The sequence below is a fragment of the Mustela nigripes genome, chromosome 3 (assembly GCF_022355385.1).
Source record: "Mustela nigripes isolate SB6536 chromosome 3, MUSNIG.SB6536, whole genome shotgun sequence".
NCBI lineage: Eukaryota > Metazoa > Chordata > Mammalia > Carnivora > Mustelidae > Mustela > Mustela nigripes.
This window is the reverse complement of record NC_081559.1, coordinates 95,659,341-95,683,412: the sequence shown is the minus strand read 5'-3', so window position 1 is coordinate 95,683,412 and position 24,072 is coordinate 95,659,341. Positions and strand designations below refer to the sequence as shown.

General features: G+C 46.8%; 1 protein-coding gene across 2 annotated transcripts in view; it reads left to right on the top strand.

The window, feature by feature from the left end:
- The first annotated feature begins 1,525 nt into the window (after positions 1-1,525).
- The window catches only part of MGAT5 (alpha-1,6-mannosylglycoprotein 6-beta-N-acetylglucosaminyltransferase), a 337,143-nt gene continuing 314,596 nt past the window's right edge, over positions 1,526-24,072 (top strand). For both annotated transcript variants that reach the window (XM_059394405.1, XM_059394404.1), the window contains exon 1: positions 1,526-1,646. The gene's annotated coding sequence lies outside the window, so the exon portion shown is untranslated. The remainder of the gene's footprint in view (positions 1,647-24,072) is intronic.

Here is a 24,072-nt window from a genome sequence, read left to right as displayed (position 1 = left end):
TCCAAGCGGCTGAAAATCTGGGACTCCAGATGTTAGAGCCATTTCCCTGAGCTTGAAGTTAAAGGCAGGACTAGCCTAATGTGCCTTGAGCCAGAGAAGCCCAGTGCAGGACAGGCCCTGAGGTGTGTTCTACCCAGATCCTGGGGTCAGCAGACCTTCCTAACCCTTGGGTAGCCCTGAGTACTTATTTACAAAATGAGAAATTTGGGCTAAATCATTTCCAGGGTCTAAAAATTACATGATCTTCAGTTTTTAAATGCCTCTGTTGAGGAGTGTGCGCAACAGAGTGGGGTGATCTAAATTCCAGATAGAAGACCCCAGGGAGGAGTGAAATAGGGGCATAATTCTCATACAGTAATCTGATGTAGTGATTTGTTACATGGCCTGAAACATGCTGGGATTATGAACCTTGTCATCTTGATTTCTGAGGTGATCCACCAGGTCATTCTCCCTCCATTCTAGATCCTGCTTTACAATGACCTATAATGTTCCGATGTAGCTGTGCGACCATATCTCCGGGGGCTCGATTGGATTTAATACGTCCTGTCAACCAACGTTTGTGGTATCTTCAGGGCATGAGATATTATTTATTTTGTTGTAAATTTACAATAGTACAGTGTTCAGCTAGCTCATCCAGCGTGTGCATGAATCCAAGGGTGGGAAGAAGAAAAAGAAAGAGAAATGGAATTTATTTATTGAGCGCCTACTATATGCCAATTATACCTAAGTACTTTACTTTTGCTTTCTTTCATCTTCAAAATAGGCTCCTGGAAGCAGTATTATGCTCACAGATAAAGAGGCTGAATTCAAATGGTTAAGTGACTTGTCCAAGGTCACAAAAACCAAGTAGTAGACCTGGCTACCTAGAACACATTTCTTGAAGAAGGAAACTGAAACTCAGGGCACTTATTAAAGTTGTATGCTCCTGTAAATGGGTGAGCCCCCAGTCTTCCCTGCCTGGGCTTCGCTGCTAGAAGTCCCCTGGTGCTTCGAGGCCCTTGGACTGCACCACTCTGGAGGATGCTTTGTCATATGAGCATTGGCACACTATCCCCGACCTTACTAGAATATTATTTATGGCCGCGATTAACCTGTCTCCCTTGCTCCTTTCTCCCTTTGGGCTGCAGAATTGAAAGGTTGATAGAAGTCCTCTCCGACAGAGTTGAGAGTTTGCAGACGGCCCCTGAGAAGCTGGGGCGTTCCGAATTGGCTGAGCGCTCGGCCTGGGAGGGCGGGGAGTTTGCCGAACGTTCCTGGCCAGAATCCTGCCTTCAAGAGCCGCGAGCCCAGAAGCGGTGAGAAGTTAGAGACGCTGGGCTGGGGGTGTTAGGGGAAATTGCGGACAGACCCCCGCCCCGCTAGGCTGAGCCCGCGAAGAGCGTCGCTACCGCGTCCGGGCTGTGTGTGGACGCGCCGCGCGCGGCCCCGCCAGGGCTGGGAGTTTGCAGACCGTCCCTGCCGCGGCCCGCTCGGCGGCGGCCCTGCGGCTCCCGCGGCAGCCGCGGCGGCCCCGGGCGCGATCCAGCCCAGGTAGCCGCGCCACAGGCTCGGGGCGCCGCGACCCCGTGCCCCGCCGCGTCGTGGGCCCCGCGGGGACAGCGGCTGGCGGGCGCTCCCTGCTGCTATTGCTGCTGTTCAACACGGAGGTGAGAGCCACTGGGTCGGGGCGATCGCGTCGGGCTCGCCATCCCCGCGGGGAGATGCACGCAGAGGGGACCGCGGAGGGCGCGGGGAGCTGGGCGCGGGCGGGGAGAGCCTGCACCGAGGGCGGCGCGGCCGGGGGTTCTGCCTGCCGCCTGCGTAGGTGCCCTGGCTGCGACCGCTCTGCGGGACCCGGGAGTGCAGCGGGGGACGCGCCTTGAGGCGCCCACCTGCCTGGGGCAGCCCTCTCCAGGGGAGACAGCAGGCCCCCCGCGCCCTTGGGGAACAGGCTTGTGGGCTTTTCAAGGGACTGTCCAGAGGAGGCTTTGGTGGCGCGGACTGTAGGCGAGCTGCCGGGGATGGCAGATGGGCGCTCGGACCGCGGAGGAGCCTGGTGGGGTCACGCTGCGGGTGTGGGCCGGGCTGGGGTCCCGGGAACCCGGGCGCGCAGGGCGGGCTCAGCCAACGGCCAGTGGGGAGGAAGAAGAAGGGAGGCTGGCCCGGGGCCCAGAAGAGGAGGGATGCGGCGGAGCGACGCTCGGGCTGGGAAACCGGGAAGCCCGGGGGAACCCCCCACCCTTTGGGGCCGGTCGCCGGCCCGCGACCCCGTCAGGGCGCTCCGCGAGTCAGCCCGGCCGAAGAGGCTGCGGGGAGCGCAGAGCCCACACCCGCGCGCACACACTCCCCGAGAGCATGCTCAGTGCAGCCCTGGGAACTTCCTGCCGAGTCGCGAGCCGCCCGGCCCCCTCTGGGCCCCCCCTCCCGGTCCACCGCGTGCTAAGTTGGGGGCGACCGAGCGCGCGGGTGGGGGGCGCGGCGCCCGCCTGTCGCCGTTTCGTGCCCCTGGCCCCTGCTCGCTTTTGCTCAGATCCCAGCGCTGCTGGCGCCTACCGCCCCCGCGGCTGGGAACGGGGGTGTGGATGTCATCCCCCGTTCCCCGAGGCCAGGTCCGAGGCCGGGAGGCCAGAGGCCTGGCGGTGTGGCCGCTTGCATGGTGGACTCACTCCCTATGCACTCTCAGAGCGCACCGACCCCGTGCCGGGAGCAGACTGGGTGAAAGGGGGTGTGTGAGCTGGGGACGTCCGCGCACACTTGCTGTCACACACAAAGCCGTGGTTTCGTAGCTACCGCGCGGAAGAGGGAAGAGGTGGCGCTTGCATTGTCCAGCCTTGTTCGGAGCGCCAGCGGGGTGCTCTGGGGAAGTAGGCGATGCTTAAGGTTTTCGGAGATACCGGGCTCGAGGTCTAGGGCCCAGTGCTCCCGGTTCCGATTGCCAAGCCCGGCGCGGGGCAGACACTGTTGTTCGCTCCCGGCTCTGGCGGCCCAGTTAGAGAAGGTTGGGCGCTTACAGAGCTGTGAAGTTGGGGAGGAGAAAGCCGCGGTGTGTGTGGGGTTCGGGTGGGATGGCCACAGGGCACCTGGAAACACTCAGATTTGAGTATTAGCTGCGGGATCTCATTGTAAAGACACAGAAGTGGGAAGCTGGTGTCCCCGTCTGTGTTCATTGTCAGGACCCGAGGAACTTGGTTGGATTTTACTCGGAGAGTACCCCCCGCCCTGCCCCCAACCACCACCATGTTATCAACTCTATCACGGCTATCTTGAGCCTTGATGAAGGGTCAGAACTGCCTCGTTTTTAATGCAAGAAGTAAAAAAAAAACAGTTTTTCATGATAGCCAAACCCATCACGGATCTGTCTTGATAAATGGATTTTCACCATCACCACCCACTTCCTTCTTTCCTACAAATTCTTTTTGTTGTTATTGTTCAAGGCTGAGATAAGCACCCTTAAGTTTGGCACTGCTAGGATTGGAGCGCAGCTCCATTTTCTGGAGGCCGTTTAGTTTTCTCCAGTTACCAGCTTGCCATCTGGGTAGTCAGAGAGAAGTGGAGAGGCCCTGAAAAACAGAGTGGTAGGGGAGGAGGGAGAATGTGACTGTTTTGCCCCCTTTAGGAGCTGGGACAAAAGGAGAAAGGACCTCCTGTGCCTGATACCTGACTCTGGCAGAGCTGGGTGCCAGGACTTAAGGGTTAGACTTTTCCTTTGGTCTCCACCTTTGTTCAACTTGCCTGGGTTTGGGACATCTAGGCCTGGAGTCACTAGGAGAAAGGAGTCTGCTGTCCTGGTTTAGAGCCTTGTGGGGCTTGCCTCCACACATGCAGGTGCTGGTTGGGTTGGTGTTTAGGTGGAGGGGGATGGCAGGAGGGCTGGGGGCCCTGCCCAAATCTGCCAATGGCATCTGTGCACCCCAGCCCCTCTGCCAAGCAGCGCATGGGCTTTTGATCTCAGCAGCGCACATTTCAAGTGCTTTGTGTTTGAAGTGTGAATACAGTACATATATATATACACATATGTATGTATATATACGTTTTTATAAAGATGTATGTGCATATGCAGTGTTCTTTAGTAGCATCTTGGAGCTAGAAGGGACCTCTCAGGAGATCATAGGAATTCAGATTTTCTCCCTTTCCATTCAGTTTTCTCAGTTTAAAAATAACTAAAGCAGCCTTCTGCCCAGCTGGCCTTCAAACGCATTGAAATGCCAGAGTCCCCCTGTGATTCTAGTGGGGTTGGGGGGGGGCTTTGGCTCCTCCCATGAGAAGTGTGACTCCTCAGGATCCCTTGTAGATGTCAGTCATTTAACACCACCTTTCCAGATCAAGTCACTGCAGTGTCACCCTCAGACTGATTTGGCAGGGGACAGACAGTGGCCAGGGTGCCCTGCAAAGAAGTCCAGAAAACTGCACGGAGCAGTCATCGTAAGACTTGTGTTGGGAAGTTCATGTCCTTTCTCACTCCATGGTCATTCAGGCAGGTGGTTGCCCTGCTCCTTCCCAAGAGAGGTAAAGCTCTTTGCATGTCTTGGCCTCCTGGCTTTAGAAGGGTGGGCTGCTGGTGGGGTGAAGGGCTTCCTGTATTGATCTTATTGTAGGAAATCTCAGGAAAGCATACACTGTTAGGAGCTTTGTCTCTGGGGGTTTGTTGTTGTGTATGGCAAAATCTGAGAAAGGGTCCTTGTGTCGGGTGAAGAGTTAACAGAGTTTTGGCTGGCAGAAGGTGTATGTGTTCCAGAATCCAGGTACTTAAAAAAAAGACAGAGAGAGAGAGAAAATAATTTTATATTTGGGGTGGATGCTGTGTGGGTGACAGTTGAGAGGTTTGTGTCACAAATAAGTGTGCTTGTCAGTGCAAGTTTTACTAGGCTGCCTTTAAAGTTCATAAGTACTTTGAAGTGTAGAGTCACTCTTAATAACCAGAAGATGGTTGTACTTTTTAATATGCTGGAAATTGAGTAGAGATCCCCCCAGCCCTTCTCGAAGTTTCTAGTCTTGGCCTCGGTCCTATCCTGTATGGCATCTGCTTTCAACATCACAAATCGGGTGACCTCTCTGCCAGCCTCAGGTGGGTTCATGGAGTAAGTTTGTCCCACAGCTGCCATGGGCCATGCCCTGTGCTGGGGCTGAGGATAAAGATGTCCTTCTTCAAAATTACCTTTTGAACTTTTAATTTATCTGACCTTCTCTTTCTGTGTGTTAATGCAAACTACCAGTTCTTGGAAGGTCGCCAAGGTGGGTCCCAGGAGCCTTAGTACTTTAACTATGTTCTCTCAGCTGGAAGCATGGGGACTTGTGCTCTGTTTGCTTCCTTGGGCTGTTTTATTTATTTGTTTTTTCACTGCTACAATTAAATTCATGTTTTCCTAACTTTGTCACATCTGGAGAGCTGTATGTGTTCGTGAGAGGGGTTGGAAGGATCACTTTATTTTTTCAAAATCCCAGAGCTCTCTTATCCAAATGCATAACCTTCTGGAAAGCGAACAGGAGCCTTTCCATCAAGGCCCTTTGTCCAGCCTGAAAAATCTGGACAGGCAAAGGGGGATAAGCTGCCATGGCCGGGTTTGGTGGAGGTTTCCCTGTAAACTGTCCCTGCTACCCCTCTCCTGCAGTGCTTGTGTTGAGGGCTGCTGGACCTTGGCCCCACCTGGGATGGTTATCAAAGATGGCTAAGGAGTATTTCGCCACCCTGTTTCCCATGCCCCTAAGGAGTGAGGTGTATCCAAGTACTTTATTACTTGTAAGAGTTAAATACTGATGTTTGCATTTGATTTACTTAAAAAAAAAAAAAAAAGTTGGCCCTTCAAGGTTACCCCTAGAATAGATTAACAGCCTTGCTTTTTTTCTTTTTCTTTTTTAATTTAATTTAATTTAATTTTTTTCCCAGTGTTCCAACATTTATTGTTCATGCACCACACCCAGTGCTCCACACAATAGGAGCCCTCCTTAATACCCACCACCAGGCTCACCCATCCCCCCATGCCCCTCCCCTCTGAAACCCTCAGTTTGTTTCTCAGAGTCCACAGTCTCTCATGGTTTGTGTCCCCTTCCCATTTACCCCAACTCACTTCTCTCCATCAGCCTCACTTCTGCATCCCACCCAGATTTTTGCGGCTGGCCCTGGAGGGAATGTGTGCCGCCCACCCACTCCTGTCTCAGCTGTACTCCTTAGTGTTGTAGCTCTGAGCACAGACGGCTTCTAAGTCCCGTCACGCTGGTAAGATGCTTTTTGTAAGTATCCTCCATGGAACAGTCTTCCACTGTAATAGTGTTGGATCTCTTGTGTGTCAGTCCACTCGTGAGAGTGTGTTGTGTTGATGATCATCACAGATATTATGTTTCCTTAAGGAGAAATGTCAGGAGGTGGGCAGAACAATAGAGATGGGATGAAAAATTTACCCTCTGTAATTGATCTGATTGCATATGCTTCTTTCCTATTTCTGTTACTACTCCCTACAGTGGTAGGGTAGACTCCGTTGTCATTCCCAGTTTATATATGGGATGTCTGTGAGGTTGTGAAACCTGACTGTGATCACACACAGCTAGCAAGTGACCAGGTGAGGATTTGAATGCAGGTGGCCTAGGTCCAGAGTCCATATTAGCTGAGCTGTGCTTAATTAAGGCTAGCAAGCTCATCCTGAAGCAGCCAGCACTTTCTTTCCAACCAAAGCCAAGAGGAGCCTTGGACACTCAGGAGTTGGAAAGCAGTTCAGGGAGATCCTTCTGGATTCCTTCTTGCAGAGAGCAAGAAGGGCTTACTTGAAGTCTCATCAGCCAGTGGACAGCAGTGACAAAGCTGGGTTTCAGCTCTGACCCTTGGTCTCACACGAACAATTGATAACAACTGATAACAGTTGTGTGCCCCCTTTGTTTGTGGAAATGATTCAGGAAGCAAATGTGCTGGTCATTTGGCATCTGTCCCTCCCCCTCCAAGAACCCCCTGTGCCTCTGAGCTCACAACCAACTTCACCTTAGATCTGGTGGGGAGCAGATGGTGTGTCTGCATCTTTTCACCATCCACACATGGGACAATCTGAGCAACTTAAATGATGTCTTTAAGTGAGGTGTCCTCTTCTTCATGTTAGTAAGTTTGACATCTTAAGAATATAGTCTGGGATGGATTTTACTTAATTTCACTCTTAAGTTTTCTACCTGTGTGTGTGTGTGTGTGTGTGTGTGTGTGTGTCTTAGGGCTCCTGACCCCACTCAGCATTGATTTCCACTCTACAGGAGCATGGGGTAGGGAAGAAGTGACCTGGCAGTGGCCTCAGAGCTGTTTCTTAACAGTTCCAATAAAGGGTCAGTGAGGACACTCCCACAGTGTCTGTGGAATCCTGGAAAATACTCCTCTGTCCAGTGGGATCACCATACTTCATGGAGTCTTCCAGTTGGGTGTGACAGCAAACACCATCTCCTTTCATTTTACTCCTTCCATATGACCATTACATGGGGTCTACCAGGGCTCCTGCCTGTTCCTGATTCTGAACACTTCTAGTTAACAAATAGTCCATAGCTGCTCATGGAGTTAGAAGTCCAGTCCTGGTCAGGGCCCACCAGGAAGAGTTCAGCTCAGTTGGGAAGCAGTACACAAATGAAGAACACATTAATTCAGCCCACGTGACCACTTTGGGTCTCAGTTCTTATGTTGAAAAGCAAGAGGAGATTGAATGAGCGCCAATGTTCTGTTCAGTCCTGATGTATAATCCTCTACATATGGCAAAGGAGGTGTGGAATAAAGAAAGAAAATTCCCTTACTGGATAAAAAAAGATTGAGGGAAAACTCAAGTTGTTTTTGCCTTTGCTGGTCGACTCCCTTCAGTACACCATTGAGTGCTTACCAAAGAAGCACCAACCCTTTATTATCACTATTCTTTAGGGATGTTTATTTTTGTATATTTAGAAATAAGAGGCCTTGGTCCCTACTTCTCAACCTAGAAATAACCCCTTTTGCCTAGTGAAGCTGTTTTTTCCTTTGGGGAATTGAGAATCAAAGAGCAGAAAATGACTGGGCTCCCGGAGTTCTGTGGTTCTGTGTGGCATAGTGCTGTGGGGGAAAGTGGCTAACAATTTACCCAGCCGCAAGCTGGGCCAAATTCTGTGCACATACCTTCATTAGGCCTTCCCTGAGAAACAACTACGTTCAAAGAACAGGGAGTTTGATATCAATCTCCTTGCAGCTGCTGGTTTTTTTTTTTCCTTAACCATCTGTTATTTTCAGTTCCGATTTTTTTATTTACTAGTGCTCATGCCAATGAGTTTTCTAAATGACCGACTCTTTCTCTCACGCATGGTGTTTAGGAGAGCACTATCTCTGCCTCATGCAAAGAATGATGTTTCTGTGTCCCTTCGGTGCGTTTCTTTGTACTTCTGTCCTTCCATAGGACTTCCTTCGCCCCCACTCTTCTCATTTTTCAGAGCCACCAGGGTTAGTAGAGCACTAAGAAAGGATGGGGAGGGGAAGGGCCTCATTATGTGACATTATGGGATGATTTTTCATCATCCATCATTTGGGATGTACAGATTTAATTTTCTTGGGTGAATGTTACCATTTTCTATAGATTCACTATTCTTTATTTGCTTTTTTTTCCCCTGTCCAATAAGTTTCAAAAAGGGAAAGTTGTTTATTTTTTCCCTAGGTTGGTTAAAAAAAACAGTACATCTGACCCCTCTCAGAAAGGAGTACAGAGCTCTAGAAAGCGTGACTGGAAGCTCCGTTGCCTGGCACAGAGCATGTGCGCATGACGAGTCACATGACCAACGAGGCAGCGGGCATCATGGGTCAACTGGCGCCATGGCAGACCAGCTTCTGCAGTTAGCTGGTTGTCTTCATGCGGGTCAATTTGGTGTTCCATGAGTTCGGTTCTTCATGTGTCAAATGAGGCATCTCTTAGCTTCTTCTACATCAGTGGGATTCTTCTAGTGTGCCTTCTTGGCTGTGCTTAGCCTCCTTACCTAACTCTTTCTTTGATCTGTCCTTCATATATGCTTAGGTGTTTTCCTAGTTTGGAGGCCCTGTTTGGTCGTGCTTGTTTACGTTCTGTTGTTTAAATCAATCAGTGGACTTTCTGTAGACATTTTTTTTTCTTCCTTACTGTAAGCATACTTCGTGGGCATATGGGCCCAACTAATTGGGACTGTGTGTGAAATAGGGTGTGTATGTGTGTCCATGTCTCCACATTGCTAGGGTGTATTACCTTATTGTCATATCATCTACAAAAAAAGCAGGAGTGATCAGATTGGAACTGTAGATCTGGAGCAGCCATCAGTTAAAAGAAGTCTCTAGAAAGTTTATGTGGAAAGATTTTGTTGATATGGCTTTTCCCTAGCACATGCTTGTCAGAGCTATAGTTAGGATGCCTTTGAAGACTATATGGATAATGATTTTATTGCACTTTCCTATAGACTGCTATAAAGAAAATACTATAAAGTATTTTCAGTGACAATAAGTTGCTCATTCTATCATAATGCCTTTTCTCTAATTGCCCCTATAACCAGAATCAGATGCAGTTTTCCATATTTGATGCCATGCCTAGTTAGTGTTCTCCAAGTTCCAGTTTCTTCCTCCCACTCCAGTGGCTTCAAGAGAGACTTCGGTTCTGTTATTGTCAGCCTTTGGTATAAAGATTACAAGATTATGCAGTCCTTCTGTTACTGCTGTAACAAATAACTGCAAATTTAGTGGCTTAAGGAAATACAAATTTATTGTTTTATAATTCCGTGGATCAGAGATCCACCACAGGCCTCTTTGGGTAAGATCAAGTGTCTGCTCCTTCTGGAAGCTCTAGGGAAGAATCTACTTCCTGGCCTCTTTCAGCTTCTAGAGGCAGCTCACATTCATAGGCTTTTGCCCCCTTCCTCCACTGTCCAAACCAGTAATGCTCAGCTGAGTTCTTGCCCCTTTGCTGTCATCCTGGTTCCTTGACCACAGCTAGGAAAGGTTCTCTGATGTTAGGATCTATGTGATCAGATTGGGCCCGCCTGGATAATCCAGGATAATCTCCTCATCTCAAGATCCCTAATGTAATCCTATGTGTCCTGTAAGGTAACATTCAGGGGTTCCAGGGATTAGGACATGAACATTGCTGGAGCCATTTTTCTGCCTCCCACAGTGCTCAAAACTCTGTCAAGAAATGTTTTTTTACTCTTTATGTAGAACTCCTCCTTTCTGGGAAGGAACTTTAGTGCCATAGGAAATTTGCTTATTTCCCTCATTTTTTTTGACTGTATTAAAATGGACTGTTTGCAAAACCCAGTATTTAGGATTTGAGTTCTGCTGTGGTCATACATGGAGCTGTGCACATCTACATGTTGAGGCTTGTGTGGTATCAGCAGTCCTTCTGCAGTGAGGAAGCCGAGGGGCAGAGGGAACTTGCTCAGGGTCACGAAGCCAGAAGTGTGGGAGCTAGGATGTGAAAGTGGATCTCACTGATTCCGAAGCCTGGGTTCCTTTCACTCTGCCTTTCTGCCTCTGATGTGATAATGAAAAAACAAAATGAGAAATGGTAATGGGGAAATGTAAAATAATGTTGAATCTCTGCTTCTGCCAAGGTGATGACAGTAAATACTGCCTGTGGTAGATTGATTGCACTAATGGCCCCAATTAATGGCCTCCCTGTATCTACACTTCTTACCTTCTAGCTTTGTAGTCCCCTTACCATTCCTTCCCCACCACTGGATTGGTCACGTGATGTTTTGGCTAGTGGGACATTAGCAAACATCCTGTAGACAGAGTTTAAAAGAGCCTATGTGCTTCTGAGTGCCTTTTACATAGCTGGGCTTGCCACTGCTGTGAGAACATGCCCAGGCTAGCCTAATGGAGAGTTCTGAGAGAGACATGGGGATGGGCCCAGTGGTATCAGCCGAGGGTCCCTAGACCAGCCAGCCCACAACTGAACTGTTGGGTGCTCAAAGTCTCCACAGCATGTCTTGCCAAGATTAGTTAAGACTGTTCTAGGTCACCAGAACCAGCCAACTAACCTGTAGAGTTGTAGAAACAATCGATGGCAGTTGCTTTAAGCCACTGAGTTCCGGAGAAGTTTGTTATATGGCAACTGCTTACTGATACACACCTCACATCAGGTGTTTGAATAACGTGAGAAGTATTTTTAGTATTTTAGTGAGAAGTATTTCCTTTCGAAGATCATTTTGGACTGCTTGTAACTAGTTAATATTCTTTGTACAAATTTAATACATTTTAAAATATTCTTTTAAGGCTATGTTTGGGCTCAAGAACTTGCTCATTGTATCTACCCTTTTTTCTATCCTCCCCCCTTTTTTTAACATGGTTGTCTTTTAAATTCTTATCAGTTGAAGTCCAAAGCAGACTTCAACAAATAGACCAAACTATTCGTTATTTCTAGCATGCTGGCTTTGACTCCCAGTGTACAGTTAGAAATTCATATTAACTCCTAAGTCATATTTACATGTATATAACAGCAAGAAGAGTTTCAAGACACATTATCTACCCCTCTGCCTCTGAAGCCCTCAGATGCTTCCTGTTCTGTTTCATAGCCTTAAAAAATGCTGGTCAGGGGTCAGCACCATGGCCTGCTGCTGATTTTATGAAGTTTATTAGAACCTGGCTACTCCTGTTGATCATGTATTGTTTGTGGGTGCTTTCAAGCTCAGAGGGCAGAGTTGAGTAGTTATGGCAGAGATCATCTGGCCTGTAAAGCCTAGAGTATTTACCACCTGGCTCTTGAAGACAAGTTTTCTGACCCTTGCACTGAGCTGATTTCATAACCTATCAGTTAGCTGCGACCCTCCGTTTTAGAAGACACTGTTCAAGTGACCTTTAGCTCTCCTGATATTCTTCTGGAAATTACACTAAACAGATCTGTCACATGTGAACTACCCCTTTACCTGTGTCATACTTGGACTCTCTCGTCTATTTACTTAGATTCAACAATTAATGTTTTTGTGATTTAACATTATACCTGACTGACTTATATAAGACACTTTGGGAGCATTCCTAAAATATATCATTTTGAAGTAATATTATCCGCCCCCCTTTCAAATTTAAATGAGGCTTTCTTGTGGAAACTAACTGGAATTAAAAATGGACACAGATTCCATTCAAGTGCTAGTTATTTATTCATTAGATTGCAGCAGTGCCTTTTTTTGTGATATAATGGAGTCCATTAGTGAAAGTGGGAGAGAAACAGAGGTAGCTTCTTTTTACCACACCTTTCTGACAGTTGGTCCTTATTGCCACATTTCTGAATTAGGGTGATATTATTCCTGAGCATAATAAAATTTAAATACATTAAATCATGGACTTTGGGGGTTGGAAAGACTTTGGAAAAAAATCTCTTTTCATTGAGACCCAGTTTGGTCCCTTAAAGACCAAATTTTTCTGACACCTAAATTTTCCAAGCCTGTCAAGGAGGGACAACAATGTTATTTATGTCATATGGCTAATGAGATTGATGAAAAGAAGCCGAGGCAGAAAAGCCTTTAGAAGGATCTGGATGTATCTTTCTAGAGTCAGAAATACCAGGTTAAGAATGGTCGCTGGCTCATTTATTTATCAGCAGTGAGAAAGAAATCAAAATAAATGAGCTTCAGCTACAGCATGAAGAGTTTAGGTAGGATCAAGAAATGTCCCCTAAATAAGGTGGCTTCTTTGACATTAGAATAGATTCTTCTGAGTATTTGTTTTTATTTATCAGAGAGAGAGAGAGAGAGAGAGCTGCAGAGAGAGCATTTAAGCAGTAGGAAGGGCAGAGAAAGAGGGAGAAGCAGACTCCCCATTCAGTGTAGAGCCCTATGTTGGCCTGATACAGGACCTTGAGACCATGACCTGAGCCCAAGTTAGATGCTCACTTGACTGAGCCACCCAGCTGCCCCCTGAGTATTTTTTATCTTAACTGCCTCCCTTAGTTCAGGCAGGTGGTTGGACTCTTCTGAGTGCTAGCAACAGGGACCTGATAGAGCTTGCTTCAACAAAGTGCAGAATTCATGTTAGGGCAGGAGGCCCCAGGCACCCCAGGAATCTCCTTTGCTTCCTCTTTGAGTCCATCTGCCTGGTTGGTTAATTCTCCCCTGCCTTGGGCTTCTTTCTGTCCCAAAAGCAGAATGTGGGTGACACTAGCTACTGGGGAAATCATCCAGCATGAATAATATTTCTTGTAACACAAATTGCAGTTTCCTGGGGAGTATCTCCTCAGTGGTCCAGCTTGACATCACCCAGAGGTGGGCAGAGCTAGGCATTGCAATGGGATTTGGGCTAGCTCCAGGGCTTTGTATAAGGGCTTTGTAGAAATTTGTGGGGGAAGTTTTGGTTGTTGATTGGGGAGTGCTACTAGCATTTATTGGTGGGGACCAGGGTTGCTAACTGTGATGGGTAGAGCAGTCTTTTTTTTTTTTAAGATTTTATTTATGTACTTGAGAGAGAGCTAGAGAGAGTGTGCGCATGCATAAATGGGGGGAGGGGCAGAGGGAGAGGGAAAAGCAGATTCACGGCTTAGCACGGAGCTCGATATGAGACTCGATCCCAGGACCCTGGGATCATGATCCAAGCTGAAGGCAGATACTTAACCAAATGAGCCACGCGGGAGCCCCTGCAACAGTCTTACACTCCAAAATGTGTCCCATATTGCACTATGAGACAATCATGGACAACAAAACCTGTTTACTACCTGAACCTAGAGGCCGTATCTTACACATAAACAAAGAACATTTTGCATATTTTAGGTAAGCATTGTCTTTCTCAGCTGACAAAGGAAGACTGTGCTTTGTTTCATTGGGAAATGCACCAAGAAATGTTCGCCATTTTGAAAAATCACACCAACCCTGGCATCACCATGTCACCCATTTCAGTCCTCATTTGTAGCTGACCAATTATTTGATTTTACATTAAAACCCAAGTAACTAATGCCCCCATTATGCCTTCTAGATCCATCTCACCCAACTAATTGCATATCGAAATACCTATTAGGTTTGTTATCAGTTATTTCCTTTTCATTTACTCTTAAGGCAACAAGTATATATGTTTGAAATTATGTTTAGGAGGGTTATCTAAGAAGTTGATTTGAGATAGTGAAGGGGTATTAGAAGTTTGCTTTAAGCTGGGAGCTTCAGGGCTGGTAGAGGTTAGAACACTGCACTGGGAGAAGTGATTTGTAAAGTCATTTTTTTCTTCCAGTCTAATGATTCAGCTAAATTAAATATTCTTAACACTGATCATTTAGGAAATAAAAAAACTGTACCTCATGCATTTTCTGTGGCCGACTATGAAACAAGGAAGAGATGTGTTGGCCCCATACTGCTCGGTCTGTGTGGATGGTAGACTCTCCATGGTGCTCACCACCCACCCTCCCGTGTTTGTGGTTTCTGGCTCCTGCTGGACCAGGGCTGGGTTATGGGTCTCCTTGTCATTCTCTCCTATGGAAGAACCATAGGTGTAGGGAATCAAATCAGCTTATCACCTGAGTTTCACATGAACTACTTCAGACCCATCTGTCAGGCTTTTAGCTCAGGCTGTGAGCTTATTCGGGAAAATACTACACCTTGGTTTTCACTAACCTCTAGCCCAAATTTGAGCAATCCTTAGCTTTTGAATATTGGCCATAAATTACAGTATGATTATTATTGTCTGTGACTTTGTCACCAGTAGATATCCAGTATTTTCATCTCGTGTTATAGATGTCTGACCAATATCTTGAAATGTCAGTACTTTAGAATTATGGTGGTTATTACACCTACAGCTAGATAGTGTTTTTTAATGTGTTAATAAATAAGCATATGTGTTATTATATCACAATTTTAAAAAATATTTTGGTAACCGTATTTAAATATCATCAATTTCCTCTGTAATCCTGTGTATTTGATTTTATGTCTTCAAAAAAATCCCGAGAAGGGATCTGTGGATGTCCCCAGACTGCCAGGGGCAGGGGGTGGTGGTATAGAAATCACAGTGTAGAATGGCGAGGTGCCCACCCACCCTGCCCTGTCTCTTCGGTTTGTTGGGAGTTGACCTTCCCCTAACATGGCCTTTCCCCAAGACTGCCAGGTATGAATGTGGGAGGGGTGTGGGTTTATCCCCATTTGGCTTATTTTCTTCTTAGACCAGAGCTGGTCAAGGGTTTGAGCTTGATTCAAGCCTTGGCTCATTCTTTTATCAGACATGAGGAGGCAAGTTTGTCAGAACATTCCTCCGGCAAGGCTGTATTGATCAGTACAAGGTACATGATGCATTTAAAGCCAAAACATACTGATTATCTGAATCCTAAGCAGGAGTGTGATTTCTAGTTCAGTTTTTCAAGTGGAGAATACTACGGACATTTTGCAAGCCAATTCCCTATATACATCCCAACTTCTCTTTTCCTCTTTGTATGCTTCAGAGTTACATAATCACAACCAACTCTAATAAAGACCGCATTGCTTAAGAAATATTGCATAAATGGCTGCCAGGGTGTTCTTCATTACCATCTCACATATGGGGGAGGGCCATTTCCTAGAAGATAGGGTTTGGGTGGACGTGGACAGCACCATCAGTGTCCACTTGCCACCTTGCCACCCAGGGAGTCCAGCCTAGAGGGTGCCGTGCTGCAGCTATCACTGGATTTCTGGGAAGAACCTCAACCTTTCTCTGTTTCTGGAAACTTCTCCTAATAGGAAATGACTTTGCCACAGACGAGCCCAATGCCCTTGCTGTCCTCCAGACACGGAGTCATTGTGCTGCCATGTGCATCTTTTTCCTCTCATAGCTTCTAAATCTATATTTAGAGCATGAAAATGCTGAACATTTCCTTTCTAATTTTTTAGAAGTTGAGCATAGGGAGAGTTCTTCACGCATTCAACACTAATATCTTGGACAACCATATTAAATAATCATGGGAATCGTATTTTTTCTTTGTTTCAAAAACTATGCTGAAGATTGGAATTGAGTAGTTTGAAATTTTTAACCTTCGTTTCTCTGTGGGCTTAGTTACTGATCAAATTTTTCATGGAGTAAAAGCTACTCCCTTAGGGAATTAGGAGCAACCCCATTGCATGATATTGTTACTGCTCATGTCAGAGTAAAGAGAACATACGTGTACTTAACAAGCTAATTAATGAAGTGACAGCATCTCTCTTGCAAAATTCTGTTGATCCTGGGCTACCGATTGTCCTTACAGATTTATGTGCAAGATTGTGGGCGCCACTTGCCCTAATTTTTTTTAAGTTTTGAGTAAGTTTTTAATACATAGCCTGTTTAGGGGCGCCTGGGTGGCTCAGTGGGTTAAGCCTCTGCCTTCAGCTCAGGTCATGATCTCCGGGTCCTGGGATCAAGCCCCGCATTGGGCTCTCTGCTCAGCAGTGAGCCTGCTTCCCCTTCTCTCTGCCTGCTTGTGATCTCTCTCTCTCTTTCTGTCAAATAAATAAATAAAATCTTAAAAAAAAATACATAGCCTGTTTATTGTTATTTTTTATTTTAATTCCAATATAATTAACATGCAGTGTTTACTATTAGTGTCAGGTATACAATAAAGTGAATCAACAATTGTGTATATTGCACAGTGCTCACCACTCTTAAGCGTACTCTTAATCCCCATCACATATTTTACCCCTTCCCCACCCACCTCCCCGCTGGTGACCCTCAGTTTGCTCTCTATAGAGTCTGATCTTTGGTTTGTCTCTTTTTTTTCTTCGTTTGTTTCTTAAATTCAATGAAGTCACGTGGTATTTGTCTTTCTCTGACTGAGTTCACTTTGTATTATATCCTCTTGATCCATCATTTGGCCTGATTTTTGAAGTGAGATACCTCAGATCCTTTTACCAAGGAAACTGTCCTGTCATTGGATCCATAAGACCAGGTGTTTTTTAGGGAAAGACTTGAGAAAGCAGGAAATTCACCGACTTCATTGGCTGAGGGGTGGTGGTTTTGCTCAGTTTGAAGGCTCCCTTACCTCTCTTCCCCATTCTGAGCTGCATTTACTGGGTCTGTTTTTCATAGAGGTTTGGTGTGGAATGAATGTTGATCTGTGGAAAGAGCAAAAAGCGTGCAGAAGATCTGAAGGATAAAAGTTTAAATATCCGTGAGTGATTCATCTCCCAGTCAGGTGGACAATGAAGTTAATGGTGCAGCTGCTAGAGACAGAGAGATCCCGTTACCATTCCAGAGACCCCATCACCATGAAAAGTGGAAAATACAGGTCCTCAAACTGACAATCCAAAGGTGAGGACCTCACGTACAGAGTAACACTTTTTCCTGGAAGTGGACCTCTTGAGCACATAGCTGGTGTTCAGGGGAGTACAGGGCACTTTTGGGAACCAAGCCTGGAGCACATTGTCTGATTTCATGCTGATGACAACCCTGTAAATTAGACTCACTTGTCTTCACTGAACACATGTGAAACTGAGGTCTGGAGAAGTTAAATGTCATGTGTGCAGCGACTCACAGAATCATAAGGAGCCCATATAATTTTACCACCCAAACCTGAACACTTTTGAGAGTAAAAGGGAATGTTAGTAATGATTATGCTGGGAGAAGAGGCTCCGATGGTACGTAATGTCCCCTTGCTAATAAGGTGCACATTGGGGCTTTAATTTGGGTCTCTGTTTCCAAAGCCTATCTGTTCTTTGTTAGATGTGTTAGATCAGGCTGTCTCATCTCCAGATGAATTGGTAAAGGCACCCAATGAATAACCTTGTGAAGATGCGTTCTGCACTACATATAGAGCCAAAGAGAAATGCCTCTGAGGCTAGGTAAACGTTCCCTTTGGCAAGAGAAATGTCTAGTAGGGATGTTCTTTTATATAAAAATATAGAAAGGGTTTTTTTTTCGGGGAAGGCAGATGGTTTTTCTCTTCCTAAGATGTGGTTTTCCATTTTTCGTTGAAAAGAATGGGTCTGCTTTCGCATTTACAAGAAAGATAAAGTGAGACTCATAAAATCTCATATCCAGGGCAAACGTCTTCCTAGCCAGTAGCTGTTATGATACAGGGTGATCCAGTAGATTCTCAATAGTAAGGTGTGTAGATGAAATTTACTACTCCTGTTGTCAGCACTCTGTCCACGATGTTATTATCGAGGCTCATTTGTGCAGTATAATCATTACCATGAGACGTTAAAATGAGATCCCAACACCCGAATAGACAGCCCGACCAGTGTTGGACACTCTGGCTTGTGACAAGGAGCCTCCATGCCTCCGAGAGCCTCAGACACACACGTGTGAACACACTCAGCAGAAGTGCAGACATGAAGATAAATGAAGCCCAAGGTACTTATAACCGGTATTACGGCCCAACCATGGAAAGTAATAAAGAACATCACACAGCTCTCCAGGATTTATTTCTTCCCTATGTCATGTTCTTTGCTGCCTTTGAGGCCCATGGAGGTGTAAAAGCCAAAGTTTCCTAACAGCAGTCCCGTCCACACCGCAGCCTCTCAGAAGTCCTGCTGAATTGCCATTCATTATCAAGTCAGCAGCGCCAAAGAATGACATACCATTCAGAGGCACTGCTGGCAACCCAGACTAAGCAGGTGGATGGGTGAGAGTTACATTGTTTGGTTGGAAATTTGGGATCGGGCTTTCAGTTAAGAGCTGTTACGTGGCCTTCCTTCTACACCTTGGTGCCTGGGGCCCTGCCTTCTGAACCTTGGAGCACCCCAAGTAAACAGTCTCTGAGGGAGCAAAATGACACTTTCTGGTGACGAAGCTTTCCCCCATCAGGAGTGACCACTGGGACCAAGAGGGGGACTGGGGGTGGGCTCAGGGATTTGCACCCGCTCCTGTGATTTGGTTAAGCTGCTCCCTGAAGAATGCAGCGATCTCTGGTTGTCTTCCAAACGTCCAGACTGTAGGGACCATAGGCTATAAGACAGAAAAAGAAAACAGGATTTGAAGAGAAACATGAGAAGGGGAAGCGGGGGGATAATTGCAGGGGCCTAGGTAGCAAGCGGCAGCCTTTCTGCTGCCGAAAAGGACAGACCGTGGCAGATGCAGAGCAGCTGGGCTGGCCTGGGTAACAAGGGTCTTCTTGGAAGGGGGCAGGAAATATCAGCTGGGAATTCAGAGGTCTGGGGACTTATGCTTTCCCTGCCACTAACTAGCTTCGTGAGCCCCTGCCTCTTCTGCCAAAGTGGGCAAGTCTCCTGAGGAATTATATGTCAGGTGTAGGTGTCCAGAGGTGAACACAACACCTGACCACTCATCTAGGGCAGGGACCTGTCATAAATACTCTGTTGTTCCAGTATTAGTAGAAACAGCTAAGTCTCTCTCTCTTTTTTTTTTTTTTTTTTTCAATTTTATTCATTTCTTCGACAGAGAGAGAGCACAAGCAGGGGGAGTGGCAGGCAGAGGGAGAGGGAGAAGCAGTCTCCCTGCTCAGCAGGGAGCCGGGTGTGGGACTGTATCACAGGCCCCCGGGATCATGACCAGAGCCGAAGGCAGACCCTTAACAACTAAGCCCCCCAGGCACCCTAGGAAAGGCTACCTCTTACTACAAGTGTTTTTATTGTGTGCCATGGAGTTATGGATACTTCCCATTGATTTATATCTGTAGCTCTTTTAATCCTCCCAACGACCCTGTGACGTAGGTACGAGATTGTCCGAGTTTTGGAGATGAAGAGACTGAGGTACAGAGAAGTGAAGTCATTTGCCCCAGGTTGTACAGCTAACAAGTAGTGTAACTAGAATTGGAACCCAGGGAGCCTGGCTCTAGAGCCCACAATGTGCCATGCTTTTGAGGGGTGTGTGTGTGTGTGTGTGTGTGTGTATAGGGCGGCTGTCACACCTTCTTGTTACCTACATTGCGGACTTGAAGGCGGCAACCATGTTCGCCCTGTTCACTTGTCTTCCTTGTGCCTGGCCCAGTGTAGGCTCTGGGGCATTTTTGTGGAATGGATAGGTGGATAGGTGGGTAGACGGGTGGATGAGATAAATAGGGTCTTCAGGGAGCTTATAGTCTAAAGAGGAAGGCAGATCCATAAACACCTAATGGCAGTCCCTGTCAGGCAGGAAGGGTGCCTAGACTAACCTGGCGCATCAGGGAAAACTCCTGGCAGGTGATACCTGAACCGGGCCTGGGAAGATGTACAGAATTCGGGAGAATCGGGGGGAAGGTGTGCCAAGGAGAGAGGTTATGTGGGGCAAACCGAGCGTTGCCTCAGTGGTCAGCTGTTCCCGGAACACAGAGGGCAAGGCAGGGGCCGCTGGAGACGAGGCCCGGTCAGGAAACCTTGCTGTGGGGAGGCGATGGGGCCTGCTCCTGAGAACTGTGGAGAGAGCTCCTGAGAGGGAGTGACAGGCAACTTGGGATTTCAGATAGGGTGTTCTGGCTGCCCTGTGAAGGGTGGAAGGAACAGGAATGAGATCGGGGCAGGGGAGAAGCTTCTGCAGTGGTCCTAGGAAGTGGGCACGGGAACTTGAAGTGGCAGTGGGGGACAGGAGGCTAGAGGGCTGAGACGGGAGGGTAACCATTCACTTTGGACGTGTCACGTTCAAAGCATCATCCAGGCTGCTGCTGTGCTGTACGGGTTCTTCTACAGCAGGGCGAAGCTGGCCTGAGTCCAGGACGCTAAGGACCGGGGTCAGTGTGGGTTTAGGCATTAAAGAAGGAGAGAAAGAGCCAGCTAGGAAGGCTATTTTGAAGGTAGAGGCTGGGGTCTCAGGACCAATGCTTCAGGTGACAGAGCTTTATGGGCAGGAGGAGGGAAGAGTCCTGAGGTGAGAGGGTGGGGAGAAGGGGGGGGTAAAGGGGAATAGGAGTAAGAGGGGAAAGCAGTTGCCAGAGGGAAGGAATCGGGAGGAGCAGAGGTGTGGTCATTATAGACAGGGACTGTGATCCATTGACAGGACGTACCCGGAATAGATAATCCCCCACCAGACCAAAGGCAGATTAGGGGCTTTCAGGAGCTGGGTGGAGGGGGAGAAATGGGGAGTAACTGCTTGATGGGCCCGGGGTTTCTTTTTGAGGTGATGATGTTCTGGAACTAGACAGAGGTGAGCTTGCATAATATTGTGAATGTACTAAATGCTACTGAATTGTACATCTTTAGGGATTGATTTAATGGCAGATGATTTTCCTCTCAATAAACAAAAGAATTGGAAAGGGGAGAGGTAGGAAGTGCAGCGGGTCACATCCGATGACCAGGATTTTCTGGCCCCTGCCCGCTCCCTGCCCTTTCTGTAACAGCTTTACTTCCATCACCTACCAATGGCGGACCTTGTTTGTTTTCTAGAATTTACTAGAATGCACGTGCCGTGAGATTCAGTCCTGTCTCTCTAGTACCACAAGGGCACCGACACAGAGTGAACGTTCAGTGAACGTTGGAGTGGGTGGATGAAGCAGGTCGGGCTGGCTCCTGGAAGTAGACCGGGGAGAGGGTGCCAAGTTTGGATTGCAGGCTGGGGGTAAAGGGAAATGGAGCAGACTGAGGACAAGAAAAAGCTTGAGTTTCTGATGTTAGAGGTCTAGGGAAGAGGAGAGCTTGAAGTCACCAGTAACACTGCTCCTGTGGTTGGTTTCTGTGTCTTCATCTACTTGTTCTGGTGCTGCCCAACTGCTTGCATGCAGAAGGGAAAGGAGACTCTTCTGGGAGATCCAGTTTGTTGGGAATTTTGCTGCTGCATGATGACGGTGGGGGAGGACAAGGATTTGGGGAAAGAGGGGACTTTGGAAACAAATGACTCAGGGAGATAGGGGAGTCTGGGAGGGGTAGCTTGTGAGCCCCGGGAAATGGAGTGAAGTGCTCCCAGGACTCTGGGGCATAGAGGACAGGCCCGCGGTGTTGGGAGTGGATTCAGGGACCGTTGATGTAGACGAGATGTCAGGGACGTGGATCAGGTGGAATGAAGGTGAAGGTTACTGGGCTCCAGGTGGCCACTGTGTTGTGAGCCCAGGGCAGTGATTTCCAAAATCTGGTACTCAGAATAACCCCTGGGGTATGGGAAGAAAATGTGAAAACTTCTACTCTTATTTTTTTCATTGAAGTTAAGGGTTTCGTGTAAGCCTGATGATTTAGACTTGCACACCCGAAGCAAATAATACATTATATGTTAATAAAGTTTTTTAAAAAGGGCTTATATTTCAGTAATATATACATGTTTATTATTTTAAAACAAATGAACGTATTTTAGGGGTACATGCTTCCTTTTTACTAATGGGATGTGTGAACGAAGTATTTGTGAAGACTTCTGGCTTGGGAAGTTGAACAGGCCCTTGTCTAGCTGTGTTTGGGGGTGAAGTCATATGAAAGACAGGTCACGTGGCTTGCGGAAACAGAAGCTTTAGGTCTCCTCTGTGTCTCTGTCACCATTTCCTGGTTGACCAGCTAAGGGTACCCACCAGAAAGGGCATAAAGTTTGCCTGGAGTGATTGGCCTTTGCAAACCCATTTTGTGCTACAGACTGCCTTTTCTAAGTGACCGCAAACTATTGCTGAATATTCCTCGTAGAACTTGAATACCCGCTAACTTCATTAGTTTCTAGAATTCATTTCCACCCCTGAACCCTGTATTTTGTTTTTTTGTTTTTGAAAATTGGACTTTTTTTCCCCTTCTCTTCTGACTTCCTGGATATTCACTAATGTTCTCCCCTTTCCCCATGAGATTATGACTTAGGGAAGTTTTTTGTTTGTTTGTTTGTTTGTTTTTAGGAACCTGGGATACCATTTTCCTTAACCTTGAAGTTTGAGCTGCAGTTAACTCAACAAGTTCAGAGGAGTGAGGGGGCCAGGGTAAAAGTTTGGTCTTTTATCAAGGTGACGTGGCTTCCAATTCTGACTCTGCTGTTCTGAGCTGTGCACTTCCTAGCACGTTGCTTAACCTCTCTGACCTCTGTTTTGAAATTGGAGAGGTGATTATTTAGCTGATAGGTTTTGGGGAAAATGAAAGGAGTTAATGATACATGTGAAAGTCCCTTAAACTTGCTAGGATTCAATAAATGCCAGTTTTTTTCTCCTCCCTGACCCCCCTCCCCCACCTCCAGTTTCCTCCTGGACAAGCCTCTTATGGATTTCCAGCCTGATGGAAGAGAAAGATAAGAAAGAACAAAGCGGGCACATGGTTGAGACTTCCTCTTGGGCTGGTTTAAAGGTGTCCATGATGTTGGTCAGCCCTAGTTTTCTTCGTGATCTCTGCTACGTTCCTTGCCCCAAACTCTTTATTCTCTTTTAAGGAGAGCTTAGGGCAACATCCTAATTTCTGTTAGGGTGCTTAGTTAATGTCTAAACGACTCATTAATTATGAACCTGCCCCCACCTCATTAAATGCCTTCTTGAGGAACTGATTTCATAGGAGGGCAGAAAACAAAATAATGCTAACCCCCTACCCCCAACCCCATTTCAGATGTTAAAGGAAATGAGTTTTGAGAACATTTTGAATCAAAACGTTTGCATAGGGTCATTTCAAAAGCCCTCTTGTCATTTTGGAATAGAAACCTTCCTCTTTGAAGACAGTGACCTTGTTGGTGTCCCGTAGACCCTCCGCAGCCTGTTAGCAACACTGTGTAGCCAGGCCCTGGGAGTGCTGGGTGCCTGCCCCCACAGTGGGCTCTCTCTCACCTCTGGGTGCTGGCCAGCCACGTGCCCCCTTACTGGTTCCCATTGTGCTTCTCTCCTGCATTTATTCAGAGTATTGTTAATACTTCATGAATGGAAGAAGAGTGGAAACAATCTAAAAATCATTCTGGAGTCCTTAGAAACATGTGAAGAAAAATAGGCCTGTGAACTACCCTTGCTAGGATAAGTGGGTGTGACGGTCCCTCCCCACACCAGGAAAATAGTTTATTGTTTAGTTAAAAATAACTACCTTTTCATGTATAACTGGAATTTCAACACAGATGTTAATGTCTTTGGGGTTTTGTTTACCCCCTGTTCCCCAGCCCACCCCAGAGAGTGATAACATCAGGCTCTGTTTTGGAATTCCTAATCACATTTCTTTCTTTCTTTTTTTTTCTTTCTTTTCTTTCTTTCTTTCTTTCTTTTTCTTTTTCTTTTTTTTTTTAAGATTTTATTTATTTATTTGACAGACAGAGAGCACAGCAGGCAGAGAGAGAGGAAGGGAGGCAGGCTCCCTGCTGAGCAGAGAGCCTGATGCGGGGCTCAATCCCAGAACCCTGGGATCATGACCTGAGCCAAAGGCAGAGGCTTTAACCCACTGAACCACCCT